The sequence below is a fragment of the Fukomys damarensis genome, unplaced genomic scaffold, assembly GCF_012274545.1.
Source record: "Fukomys damarensis isolate Sample0158 unplaced genomic scaffold, DMR_v1.0_HiC HiC_scaffold_17, whole genome shotgun sequence".
NCBI classification, from domain to species: Eukaryota; Metazoa; Chordata; class Mammalia; order Rodentia; family Bathyergidae; genus Fukomys; species Fukomys damarensis.
In genome coordinates, this window is record NW_022900929.1 from 65,588,051 (window position 1) to 65,601,294 (window position 13,244).

The 13,244-nt window shown below is 38.1% G+C and overlaps 1 pseudogene; it reads left to right on the forward strand.

Moving 5' to 3' along the window:
• The first annotated feature begins 8,159 nt into the window (after positions 1 to 8,159).
• Positions 8,160 to 9,810, forward strand: LOC104868021 (annotated as a pseudogene).
• The last annotated feature ends 3,434 nt before the right edge of the window (positions 9,811 to 13,244 follow it).

The following is a 13,244-nucleotide window of genomic DNA, read 5'->3' on the forward strand; positions in this document are numbered from 1 at the left end:
GGTGATCTGCCCAAAGCCAGACAATCCTACAGTGCTTACTCACAGATCAGTGACTATGGATGAGGCATCTGGGCTTACTCTAGGTCAAGGGAAGGGGCTTGGGGGGACGGACATCCTTTTAAGGTATCATCACTCCATGATTAACAATACATCAACTCTACCAGGGCAAACCTGGTTGGATCACTATCTAGCACTGAACCAATAACAGCACAATAATAGAATTATGATAACCCTGGAATTGAGCACCATATAGTGATGAAAGAGTAGAAGTGGCTACAGGCTCAGAGACAATAAGCAGTCTGCTTAGAATTTCTAGACAGACAAATAAACCCAGATTGAAAATATTGTAAGAAATATCTAATCCTTCAAAGCTCAGATGTCAGTACAAACCAAGAAGCATCAAGAGCTCTCAGGAAATCATGACCTCATCCAAGGGTCTCAATGAGGTGCCAGAAATAAAACAGACAGTAATCAGTATGGAAGAACTCAGTGAATTTAAAAGGAAACTCAACAAACTTCAAGACAAAACAGATGAAACGATTCAATATTCTAACAGAAAATTTAGCAAAGAGGTGGAAGCAATTTTAAAAATCAAACAAATCTTTGAGCTGAAAAATATACTCTACAGATACGATACAGGCATAAATAGCAGGACAGATCAAACAGAAGAATAAGTGAGCTTGAAAACAGGCTATTTGAACATACAGAGTAGAAAGGATAATCCTTTCAATAAATGGTGCTGTGAAAACTGAATACCTACATGCATCAGAATGAAACTAAATCACTATCTCTCGCCAGTAACAAAAATTAATTCAAAATGGATTAAATGTAAGACCCAAATATAAATACTAGAATAAAATATAGAGGGAATACTTCAGGATGCTGGAATGGGCAAGGATTTTATTTCATTTGTTTGGAAAAGTTCCCCAAAGTACAGGAAATAAGCACAAAAAAAAAAGACAGATGAGTCACATCAAACAAAGAAGAGTAGCAAAAGAAATAACCATAGAGGAAAAAGACAAAGCACAGAGTGGGAGAAACCATTTACAAACTATACATCTGATAAAATCTATAGTAATATCTACAATATGGAAGAAATTTGAACAACTCAGCAGTTAAAAAAATAGACTGAGTAAATAATGGGTTTTATAGTTTATATCTAGTTTGCCCCACAAAGCCTCAGCATTCATAGGTGAGATTTTGGGAGGTGAATGGATCACAAGTGTGTGATACTGAATTATGGTTGTATGGTACTGGAGGTGAATGGATCACAAGTGTGTGATACTGAATTATGGTTGTATGGTACTGGAGGTGAATGGATCACAAGTGTGTGATACTGAATTATGGTTGTATGGTACTGGAGGTGAATGGATCACAAGTGTGTGATACTGAATTATGGTTGTATGGTACTGGATTAGTCTGCTGATGTGTTTATAGATGGGTGTGATTTGGGGAGGTGAAGAATGGTGGGAAGAGGTAGGTCACTGTGAGCTTTGACAGAGAGAATGAGAAAGAGAGAGAAACAGAGAGAGAGAGAGAGACAGAGAGAGAGACAGAGAGAGAGAGAATATATGAGAGAGAGACCCTACCTTCCTTGAACACTAGTTCCTCCTGCATGCCCTTCCATGAAATTTTTCTCCTCTGCAATGGCCCTCCGCCATGCCAGCCTGCCTTGGAGCCAGCTGACTATGAACTAAAATAAACCTTTCCTCCTCTAACCTGTGAGTTTTGGTTTTTTGTCCCAGGAATGAGAGAGCAACTAATACAATAGGTAATAGACCTAAATATATACTTCTCTAAAGAAGACGGACAAACATCCCTCAAGTATATGAAAAATGTTTAACACCATTAATCACCAGGAAATTAAACCACAATGATATATCACCTCATCCCTCTAAGAATGGCTGTCATCAAAAGCACTAAGGATAAGTATTGTTGAGAATAAGGAGAAAGAAACCCTTACACAACATTAGTAGGAATGTAAATTAGTTCAGTACTATGGAAAGCAGTATATAGTACAGGTTCTTCAAAAATTTACAAATATTACTACCATTAAATCCTGAGATCCCCCCAAACCAAAAGGAAATACTTGCTGATAGGCATCTGCACTATGTTCTTTGTGTTCTTTGTAGCACTATTCACAATACCCAAGAAAACTTGTGCCCATCAACTCATGAATTTGTAAAGAAAATTCAGCAGATCTACACAATAAAATATATTCAGCCATATAAAAGGATGAATCCTGTCACTAGTGACACTATGGACTAGAGATTATCATGTTACATGAAAGAAAAGCCTACACAGAGAGTATCACGATATCACCCATACATGGAAGATTTAAAACGAGCTCATGAAAGTTAAGAACAGAATGGTGGTTATCAGAACCTGAAGAGTGTAGGTAGTAAGGGAGAGACCGGGAAAGGCCGATTGATGAGATAAACTGGAACTAAAGAGCAGTAAGATTTTACGGCGCATAATTGCAGAGTAGCCTGTTTATAGATACCAAAAACACACTGTACATTTCAGAGTTATAAGAAATAATTTTAAAAGTTTTCACCATTAATATAAGATATATTTCTGAAGACATAGCTGTGTTTAAGATAATGTTGACTTAAACATTATACAATGTATATATAAATGTATACATCAAATTGACAACTTTTATGTTTTTACTCTGTTAAAAATGAATTTAACAATAAAAAAGTTACATTGAATTTTCTCCTGATTTAGCCAGGAATAACAGTTTATCTGAAATTGACATGGTCTTACTTTGTAGATCAGGTTGCAGGACTATATTTTATGTCATTATTTCAAACACTGTCATTTATTGAAATAACCAGTACTTCTCTTTCTTAAAAATAAAAGTTTGGAATTTTTTTCAAGAATATGTAAAAAACCTATTTTAAATATATATTAAAAGAAAAATATCAACTGTAAAAGCTCCCTCATAACTTCATTTCCCAAGAATAATTACTTTATATTTTGATGAAGTACCTGAAATTTTTATTTTCAATGTTTTCATAATTGATATTTCCTATATAGTTATAAATCTTTTTTCCATAATATAATGCTTAATTATCTTACAATTCTTTCTAAAAGATGGTAGCAATTTATATTCCTACCATGAGAAAATAAATTAAATGGGTAATAAATAAATTCCTTACATACCTGGTAAGTGTGAGAGTTGAGAATCCAACTGGACTCCTTGTTCCAAAATTTGTTCTCCTTACTAAACTATGACATCCCAGAAAACAACCAAATATTATCTGTTCAAAGGCAGATACTTTTTTTTTAGCTGATTGCATTGTGGCAAATATTTTAAAAATAAAACATTTAATCAAGAATTCACGTTTCTTTTTTTTGTCTCTGTGATGTCTACCAGCTATTTGGACAACAGAATTTAAAACATCCCGAATCGGAAGGGTATGGTCCTACTGCATCATTCCACAGATGATAACAATGGGTTGATAATTTTTTTCAAAACAAACATAGCAGGATTCTCCATGAACCCAATACAAAATAAAAATAATCATATTACACTAGCACAATTTCGGGAAGAAATGTTTCTTCTCTTATAGATACTTCATTAAAATAGCCCTTTTTATAGCCAGAGAAAGGAAAGATTCTGTCATACAATGCAGTTAAAAAAAAAAAATCAACCCAAACCATTTGTGACAGAGAAAATAAGAAGACACAGAACTCCAGGAAGTTATCTACTTTGAAGGAAGCTGCCATTTAAATTTTGTCTCACTCTCATTACCAGATTGCTCTAAGACACATAATAGATGTGACAATGTTAATGATATGGCACAACAGGGAAGATGTTTTAAACCTCAAATATGCTGCAGAAATAAAGCATTTAAAAATAATTGGCTTCTTCTTTGTAATATATGAGTTCCTCACAAGTTGAAGAGACATATCACCACTTGCTTACTACAAAGCTGTGACAGAATCTGGGTGTTTATGAAGAAATAGGACTTACTCTGAAAGGGCAGCCATAGATCTTGAAACTATACGCCATTGAAAGGATACACAGATTTCACTTATAGAGGATTTTCCTCTCTTATTTACAATCCAAAAGGACGCAGTGGTGCATAGCAAAGCTTAATGATATTAGCTGAAACCTAAGTTACATTGCAGTCTCTAAAGTCTATTATTCTGAGCTGAATAGATTTTCTCCCTAATAATAAAAATAATCCAGGACAACAAAAACTTTTAGTCTCTATCAGTTTATAAGAAATCAACGAGCATCTACTACATTTTCAGAGTGCCAGGAGTTTGATGTGACAAAGCTGGGACGTGCACTGAGATTTTAAAGTTAAACATGCATTAGGAATACAAATTGGCAAGAGCAACGAAAAGCCATGAGAGAGAAGAGAATATAGCACTTGCTGGAGCATAGAGAGAGGCCAATATCAGATCTTAGGCTATGATTGTCTAACCTCCAGCTTGTCTATACCACATTTAGTGAAGAGAAACTGTCTTGGGAAACATATGCAATATATAGTACAGGTAAGGTACATAAGCAACAAAAACTTGGATTTTTTTTAATATCTCAACTTATTTTTTAACTACATGATAAGCCCAAGTTTAATAGATAGATAAGAAAACTTACATGTCTGATTAACACAACAAATATTTGTCTGCAGCAGCACACAAAATTGTAGATAAGTTAAAATAGTATTATCACTGTGTTGTGTTCACCAAATGGCAGAGGTGTGTCTATCTTCTGATACAAGAGGTTCGGTTTGAATTGACGGTGGCAGGTATAGGAGACAGAGTTGGCACTGCACTGCACCCTACCCTACTACACAGCCTTCTGTTATAAAATGTGTAGCCTGTGGGTCTGTCTTAGTCAGTTACCTCATCATTAGGACAAAATACCCCACACCCACAACTTAAAGAAGGAAAGGTTTCTATTGGCTCATAGTTAGAATCACTGGTCAGTGGGATGCAGACAGATGCGGCATGGTGGAAATCTGACTGAGAAAAGCTGATCATGTCATGGTGACCAGGAATCAAAGCAAAAGATGATCTGGGGAGGGTGATAAACCCCACTAGGTCATGCCTCATCTTCTAATGGCAAATCAGTTGTAGTGCCCCATAATCCAATTACCTTCCAAACAAAGAAGACTTTGGGGACCATTTCACGCCCAAATCATAGCATCCCGCCCCCGGCCACCAAAATATTCATATCCATCTCTTTGTACAAAACGCATTTAGTCCTTCTCCAAAAATTGCCAAGACTTTTCATAGCTTCAGCACTGCTGAAAATTCCGAATCCCTCTGAGACTTATTCATATTCTTGGCTGTGAGCCTCCATGAAAATCAAAATGAAAGTTGATAAATACTTCCAACATACACTGGCATAGGGTAAACTCTGCCATTCCAAAAGGGAAAAATAGGGACATAAAAAGGAATGAGACCTATGTAAGAATAAAACCCAACAAGGCAAGCATTAAATCCCACAGCTCCATGCCCATTACCGAGGGCAGGATGTGGCAAGATGTGTGCTTCAAAGGAATCGGAGGCCACTGTGGCATTGCCAGCTGCCACTCTCACAGCCTCTCTCTCAAGTGGTTCTGCCCACTGCCACCAGCCTTCCTTAGCAGTTGTTCGTATCCCTTGCTTCTCCAACTTTCTGGGCTCTCCTCCACACTTTTAGCGTTACTCTCACAATTCCATGTACTGTCCTCTCAGGGACACATTGCCAAGCCTCCCAGGCCTCCTTCTGAAGTCTGGGTGGAAACTTCCATGACCCATCAATTCTGTCATTCTGCATACACCTAAAACCAGCAACATGCGGATGACCCCACTATCTGCCACCAACTCAAGTCATGCAAACTACAGCTAACACTCATGTAACGATGTCAACGGTTCATGATCGTGTGGGATTGCACTACTACCTGTCTGGGCCTCGTGTGGCCATGGGCTGGACCATCTGGTCTAGAGAATCTTTAAAAGGACAGTTTCAATAATACATTTAAGGTTAATAATCATTAACACCTTGGTTTCTTTTTTCTTTTAATAGTCTTTTTAAGTTCTAAACATATAATACATATTAATAATTACTAGTGATAAAAGTGTAAAGTATAATGTTGCTACTTTATGATGCACAGTTTCCTGCTCCTTCAGTTCGCATCAGTAAAGACAATCCTATCTTTAAGAGTAGCATCTACTAGCATTTTAGTTGAACTATATTAAAGTGCTTTTTTCTATATGAAAAATAGTACAATATCGGCAATTCCATATGGCCCACACTTGTACTGCTTGCTTAGTGGAAAAAATTTTCAAAGGAACTCTTGGGCTATTGCTTTGTATTCTCCTTTTTCATTGTTATTGACTACATCTTATGGGAAATACAAAATCAGTAATTCTGAGCTATAAATCTACTCTTTTCCCTAATATCAGGATTTATATGTTTCATTTTGCATGTGATTAGAAACCAAAAGAAGGAGATTTTTATCTAAACTGGTGAATTTATTGCCTCTAAATAGTCAGTGATCTCAAAAGAAATTCTTATGCTTCCAAAATGACTAAGACACTACTGATTCCATGAAATAATGCCAACGTTGCTCAAGTTAAATAATTGCTCTTGCACGTGAAAACTTGGTGGCTTGCTTAGCATGCAGTCAGATGGAAGGCTCTCACCTCCTTCAGGAACTGGACAAACACAAAAAGTTTTCAAAGCTGCCGAACATGTGGAGACCCAGGGAGGACGGTGCAACTAGGGAGGGCAGTAAGTGCTGCACCCTTTCCCAGAGACTCTGTCGTCTGTATCGCTTTATCAAATCGTTCATTTCTTGTAATATTCCATATTTAAAATCAACAAACACAGGCGAAGAGCTTCCCTAGGTTCTGTGAGCTACTCATTCGTGGTCAGACCTGTGGAGGGGGTCATGGAAACCCCCAATGTTTAGGTCAAGTCAGAAGCATGGAAGGCCCAGATTGCAACTGTAATGCCCACAAAGAAAGGGAGTGGTCTTGTGGGATTGCACTCCTGCATATGGGCACTGGCTCTAACTCCAGGTGGACCATGTCAGGACCGAGATGAACTGGAGGACACTTTTGGTATCAGAGAAAAAGTTGGGGGAGGCACATTTTAAAGATGAAAAATGTTGTACTGATAGTTAAATAGAGGAGAAACTTTTTAATTTTGCACTATATAGTACATGATGATGCCAAAAGGACTATCTTCATCCAGGAGATGGCACTGCGAAGACCCTCAGTCCTGCCTCAGTGAAAAGGAATCAGACATTCACCCCAAGTAAATGCTGTGGACTCAGCAATTTTTCTCATCCAAGCACGGTTTGAGAAAAAAGAGTGTGAATTTACTATTCCACTAAAACGTCTCTTAATAAAGTTCATTAATACGTGAAGGAAATGTTTCATTACAAGTGATTTTAAAATATTCTCAAATACATATTTGACACGCTTTTTTTTTCCTCAGTGGACTATTGTACTTTATTATCTTTATCATAGTTCGTAAGCTCCGGGGAATCCACCTTACAAAAATCTACCATAAAAGTTTCACTTTCTAGAAATACAGGGAATTAGCAGCTGTTTAATTATTTTGCGGTAATTTCCCAACTATCCATTTGATACGACACTAATCTTTTCACAAAATTCCCTAAACATTTTCTTTCCTGCAATGAATAATATACATAATATATTCCAGTGTGCATAGAGAAAAGCAGAAATGAAATTTTTTATTGATATAGATGAGGGATATTTTGGTAGTAGCATCACATAGAGTTATTCATCAGCAGTGAACATCTGCTTCTTTTCACAATTATTTTCTTTTGCAAATTGAAATGGCCATATGACAGCGTCATTGTATATCGGAAGGGCAAGTGTTCAAGAAAAACTCTATAACGTTCCCTAAAAAAGGTAATATTCAAATCCAATGCAAAATATGACATATTAAAATAATGAGTAAATATAAAGATTCAGTGGCTGGCCCTGGCACCGCCCGTCCTCCCGGTCAGCCCGCTGCTGTCCTCGCCGGGCGCTTGCAGCCCGTTACCCGCTGGACTGATGAGGCTACAGGGCCGGCCCGCGTTCAGCTGAGAAACCCGAAGCGACGCACAGGCGCTGGTGGGCGCAGTCTGAAAGGCTTCCTTTGCATGGGTGCTAGCGAGCCAGACTGATGGGTGAAAATGGCTCGAGTAAAAGCAGCTCAAGCTGGAAGACTGGGCCCTGCAAAGAAACATCTTGTGGAACACTTTGCAGCTGGGAAGATAACTGTCAAAAAAGGAGTGGAAGCTCGGATTACCCATTGGCCAGGGTGGCTTTGGCTGTGTATATATCTTGCCGGTGCAAATTCTTCAAAACCAGTTAGCAGTGATGCACCCTGTGCTGCGAAAGTGGAACCCAGTGACTGTTGGGGCACTGGAGGATGGGTGGCCGAAGTGCTAACCCTGAGCCCCGGGATGCTGGTTCTCACCGGGACACAGGAGTCCCGAAGGCGAGGTGCTGGAGCCAAGCCCCTTGGCCCACAGACAACTCCCAAATTCCTTCTTTGTTCCTGTTCCCAGTTCACACTCCCTTCTGGTCATAAACAGATGTTCTCTTATCTTGATGTTGTATTCTTAGTTTAAACAATATATATCTGCTTGACGCTTCTTGTGACTGATTATTTATCTTACCCATGCCTGCTTGTGATTGAGATTTATTACCAATCGCTGAGATCATGCCTGTGGTGTGGCCTTAAAATTAATATATAACAGCCGGGGTTAAAAATAAACTTTGCCATTAGCCAATCAGCTTTTGGTCACTCATTGTGTCCATGGTCATATCCCCGAGTCCCCTTCTCTAAAATGAGACCTTAACAAGTGACAGTGGCCCTCTTTTTACTGAATTAAAGTTCTACCAGTGAGCTCCTAAGCCAGAGCAAATTCAGAAATGGATTCGTACCCATAAACTGAAGTACCTTGGTGTTCCTAAGTATTGGGGATCTGAACTATATGATACAAATGGAAAAAGTTACAGGTTTATGATAATAGATCGCTTTGGGAGTGACCTTTAGAAAATATACAGACCAAATGCCAAAAGATTTTCTCGTAAAGCTGTCTTGCAGCTAAGCGTAAGAATTCTGGATGTCCTGGAGTTCATCCATGAGCACGAGTATGTGCGTGGAGATATCAAGGCCTCGAATATTCTTCTGAGCTACAAGAACCCTGAGCAGGGGTACTTGGTAGATTATGGCCTTGCTTATTGGTACTGCCCAGCAGGAGCTCACAGAGAATATAAAGAAGATCCCAAAAGACGTCACAACGGCGCCATTGAGTTCACCAGCATCGACGCTCACAACACTGTGGCCCCATCAAGACGAGGTGATTTGGAGATACCTGGCTATTGCATGATCCAGTGGCTTAGTGGCCATCTTCCCTGGGAGGATAATCTGAAGGATCCAAACTATGTTAGAGATTCCAAAATTAGGTAGAGAGACAGTATTGCGAGTTTGATGGAGAAATGTTTTCCTGAGAAAAACCAGCCAGGTGAAATCGCTAAATACATGGAAGCTGTGAAATCACCGGATTACACTGAGAGGCCTCTTTATCAAAAATCCCGTGATATTCTTTCGCAAGGATCAGACGTCATGGGGAGTAAGGGAGACAGCAAAATAGACCTCAGCATTATGGAGAATGGAAGTATAACAAAGCAAGTAACAAAAGAGTAATGAAACAGTAATAAAGAAAGGCGAGAAAGCCCAGAATCGAATGTTGAAGATATAAGGAATGCTCACCTTCTCAAGTGGAGGAGGCCCCACAGACATATTCAAGAACCAGAAAGAGAAAACAGAAGTGAGAGCAATAATTAAAACCTATGCCTTTGAGGAAAAAAAAAAAAGATGTCAGGGTATATCACCACAGTATATGATACGCACTATTGTTTACAATCAACTTTAGTATCCAGTATCTTGATGGTGCCATGTTAAGGAAGCAAAGTAATTAGTGAACTAATTTTAACTTTGAGAAGATGTAAAAACTTCAAAATTTAATCCATTTGGACAAAGTAAACCTAATAATGCAAGACAGAATTTTTCTGTTTGCCAAAAGGATTATCAAAGTTACGCGCTTTCTGAAGCAACTTTGGGCACAATTTAAGGAACATACTTAAGAGCTATGGCTTTTTAATCTGGAACAACCTAAAGGGATTACATAGTTTTTATTGTTTATTAGAAAATATTATTTTAGCACTATATTCCACAGTATGTTGTCAGTCTCACAAAAGATTAGATACTATAAATTATTCCTTTTCCTCTGATTATATTAGAGATTGTTAAATTCAAGTTTTCTCAAGTTCTTTTTACCTGTACTTCATGTTATAGACTTCTCTCTGGCTGAACTGTTCCTAGTATGGTGTTTTAAGGTATGTCTCCAAAATTCATGTTGGATTTTAATGCCCAGGTGCGTGGCTTATATCTAGATGTTCCCCCAAAGTCTTGCGCACTAATAGGTGAGGCTCTTCAGAGCTGGCTGGATCTAGTACGAAATTAAGTCTTCTGGTTGGATTAGCATAGATCTAGGTGTGGATGAATAAATTTATCGAAGACAGAAGCCCCACCCTGGATGCGGGGGGGCACAACCCAAAAGGTTTGTAGCCTGTATGGGATAAAAGGGAAGGGCAGACTGGCTGCTTGCTGTTTGCTGCTTCCTGCCTGCTTGCCATGAATTGTTTCTCCTCTGCGATTCCCCTCTGCCATGCTGCCCTATCTTGGAGCCAGCGACTATGGACTGAAGCCTCTACAGACTTTGAGCTGAAATAAAACTTTCCTCAAGTTGTGGTGTCAGATATTTTGTCTCAGTAACAAGAAAAGTAACTAAGACACTGGTGTAACTGTATTAAAAGGTAAGGTATTTGTGGAAAGGATTTAAATCATAAGCAGTCCACATTCATAAATGAGATAAGCACTCTTATAAAAGAGGTTGGAGGCAACACTTTCTCTTTTTTTTTCTGTCCTTTGTCATCTGAGGAAAGAGTTCATCCTCTCCAAAGAAGACAGCAGTAAGGATGCAGAGCAAGCCCTCACCAGACACCTGCCTTAAATCTGCCAGCACCTTGCTGTTTACTTCCCATCCTTTGAACTTTCATGTCACTTTGAACCTTTTTAAGTCACACATATTTTTATGTTCACGTTCTGTTACAGTTAATTGTGCATCTTTCTTAGATCCACTGACCATCGCACTCATTATGGATTCAATGTTTGTTTGGTACCAGGATCAAACTAAGGACCTTGCACCTGCAAGGCAGGCTCAGTGCCGCTGAGCTAAATCCTTGGCCCTGGATTCGTTGTTTTACTCTGTGTATTCCACACTTAATGAGCATCTTCCGTGCACAGACTGTGGTGCCTTGTTATATGGCAATAAAGATGATGCCATTACTCTTGCTTCATGAAATTTACCTTAAATGCATGCCTCATTCTCTTTTCTTACCCTTCATATCTAGTACAATACTGTGCATGTAAATATTTAGATAACTAAATTTGTCAATGAGCATCAGAGACACTAAACTATGAGAAATGTAATTTATAATATTGTGTACCATTGAAAACTACTAATACCTGATAGAATGTCAATCATTCTCTCAAAAAAAATGGATATGGTAAAACTAATGACTTTTTATTTTTATTTTGGGAATACAACCAAATGTGGAGAGAAACTGAATGTCATGCAGGCACATTTTAAAACATAATTTTTACATGCTTGTCCTATCCTGGAGGCAAGATCAAACTTAATTAACATCATTAGAGACTGTTTAAACATATTATAAATCACTTTCTAGTCACATTGTATGCTGTGGTTAAAAAAAAACAGAGGGGACTAAACTAAATTCAAAGTATTCATACCTCCAGCAAGTAAAATTGTTCTCAAGTAATTTACAGAGATCTGTATTCCATAGTTATTTTTCCATGCATAGACACACTGCATTAAAGTATAATAAAGATGAAATACCAGACAAAATTAAATTAGAGGATAGTTGCAATTCTTTGTAGTGTTTTCTCCTATAATTCAAATATGATCATATACTTGGGATTTATTCCAGAAAGCCTCCATAACAAAATATTTTAATTTCTTGAGTCCTTTTGTCAACTATATTATCTATCTTGTTCAGGTCAAAGATATCATGAATGCCAGTAGAAAAGTACTCCAAAATTACTTCACACTTCACAAATATGATGAGAAATTTTATTGTATGTATATCTATTCAAAGACATCATTCCCAGATAAAAATAATGCTAGCTATCTTACCTAGTGGGAAAGTAGTTTCCATTTCATTAACCAAACAAAAATTTGAAATAGTCACATCTCTCTCTCTCTCTCTCTCTCTCACACACACACACACACACACACCTTTCTCTTTTTGTCTCACACATTATCATCATCATCATCAACATATTAAGAAATTTTAAAACAGAAGTCTTTACAAATTCTAAATAAGATTTTAAATAGATCTTTGTACCCTATAACTTGAAATGGCCTGTCACCAAACACTGGGACTATTTTGCTCAAAACACAGCTATGTTTACATCAGCTCATAAGAAGAATCTAACCTCTGGCTAAGAATATTTTTCTGAACTGTAATAGTCACTATCTCACCACTGGGGTAAATACCCAACACCTAAAAGTAAGATAGGTTTAATTTGGCTAATTCAGTAATGTCATGGCAGCACAGCACAGGAAAACTGGTCACAGCACGGCAGCTAGTGAGCAGAGCCGGGGAAGCCAGGGACAAGAACACATATTTCCCAGTGATGCCCCAATGACCTGCCTCTTCTGACCAATCTCTGCCTCATAGCTTCACCTTCAGCTATGACCTCAAGAGTGCCCCTATGACCCAGTCACCTACCAAACACATCACACTTTTGGGAAACATTCTGGATCTAAGTCATAAGTACAACTGCCACCCTGTTGTACATAAAGTGCTAACTAGAGTCCATTGTTTTAAACTAATATTCATGAATGGATAGGAAAACTTTGCAATGACTGTGATTATCTATTGAAAATTTGTGTAAAATAGTAAATGTTTCTTTCTATAACCTGAAGTGAAAACTTAGCTTTTTTTCTTTCTTTTTTGCGGGGAGAGGGTCTCATTATGTAGTTCAGACTGGCCTTAAACTCACTGTGTAGCCCAGGCTGGCCTTGAACTCATGGCAATCCTCCTGACTCAACCTCCCAAATGCTGGGGTTACAGGCATGAGTGGCCACACCCAGCTAGAAAACATTTTCAAACCAAATAAA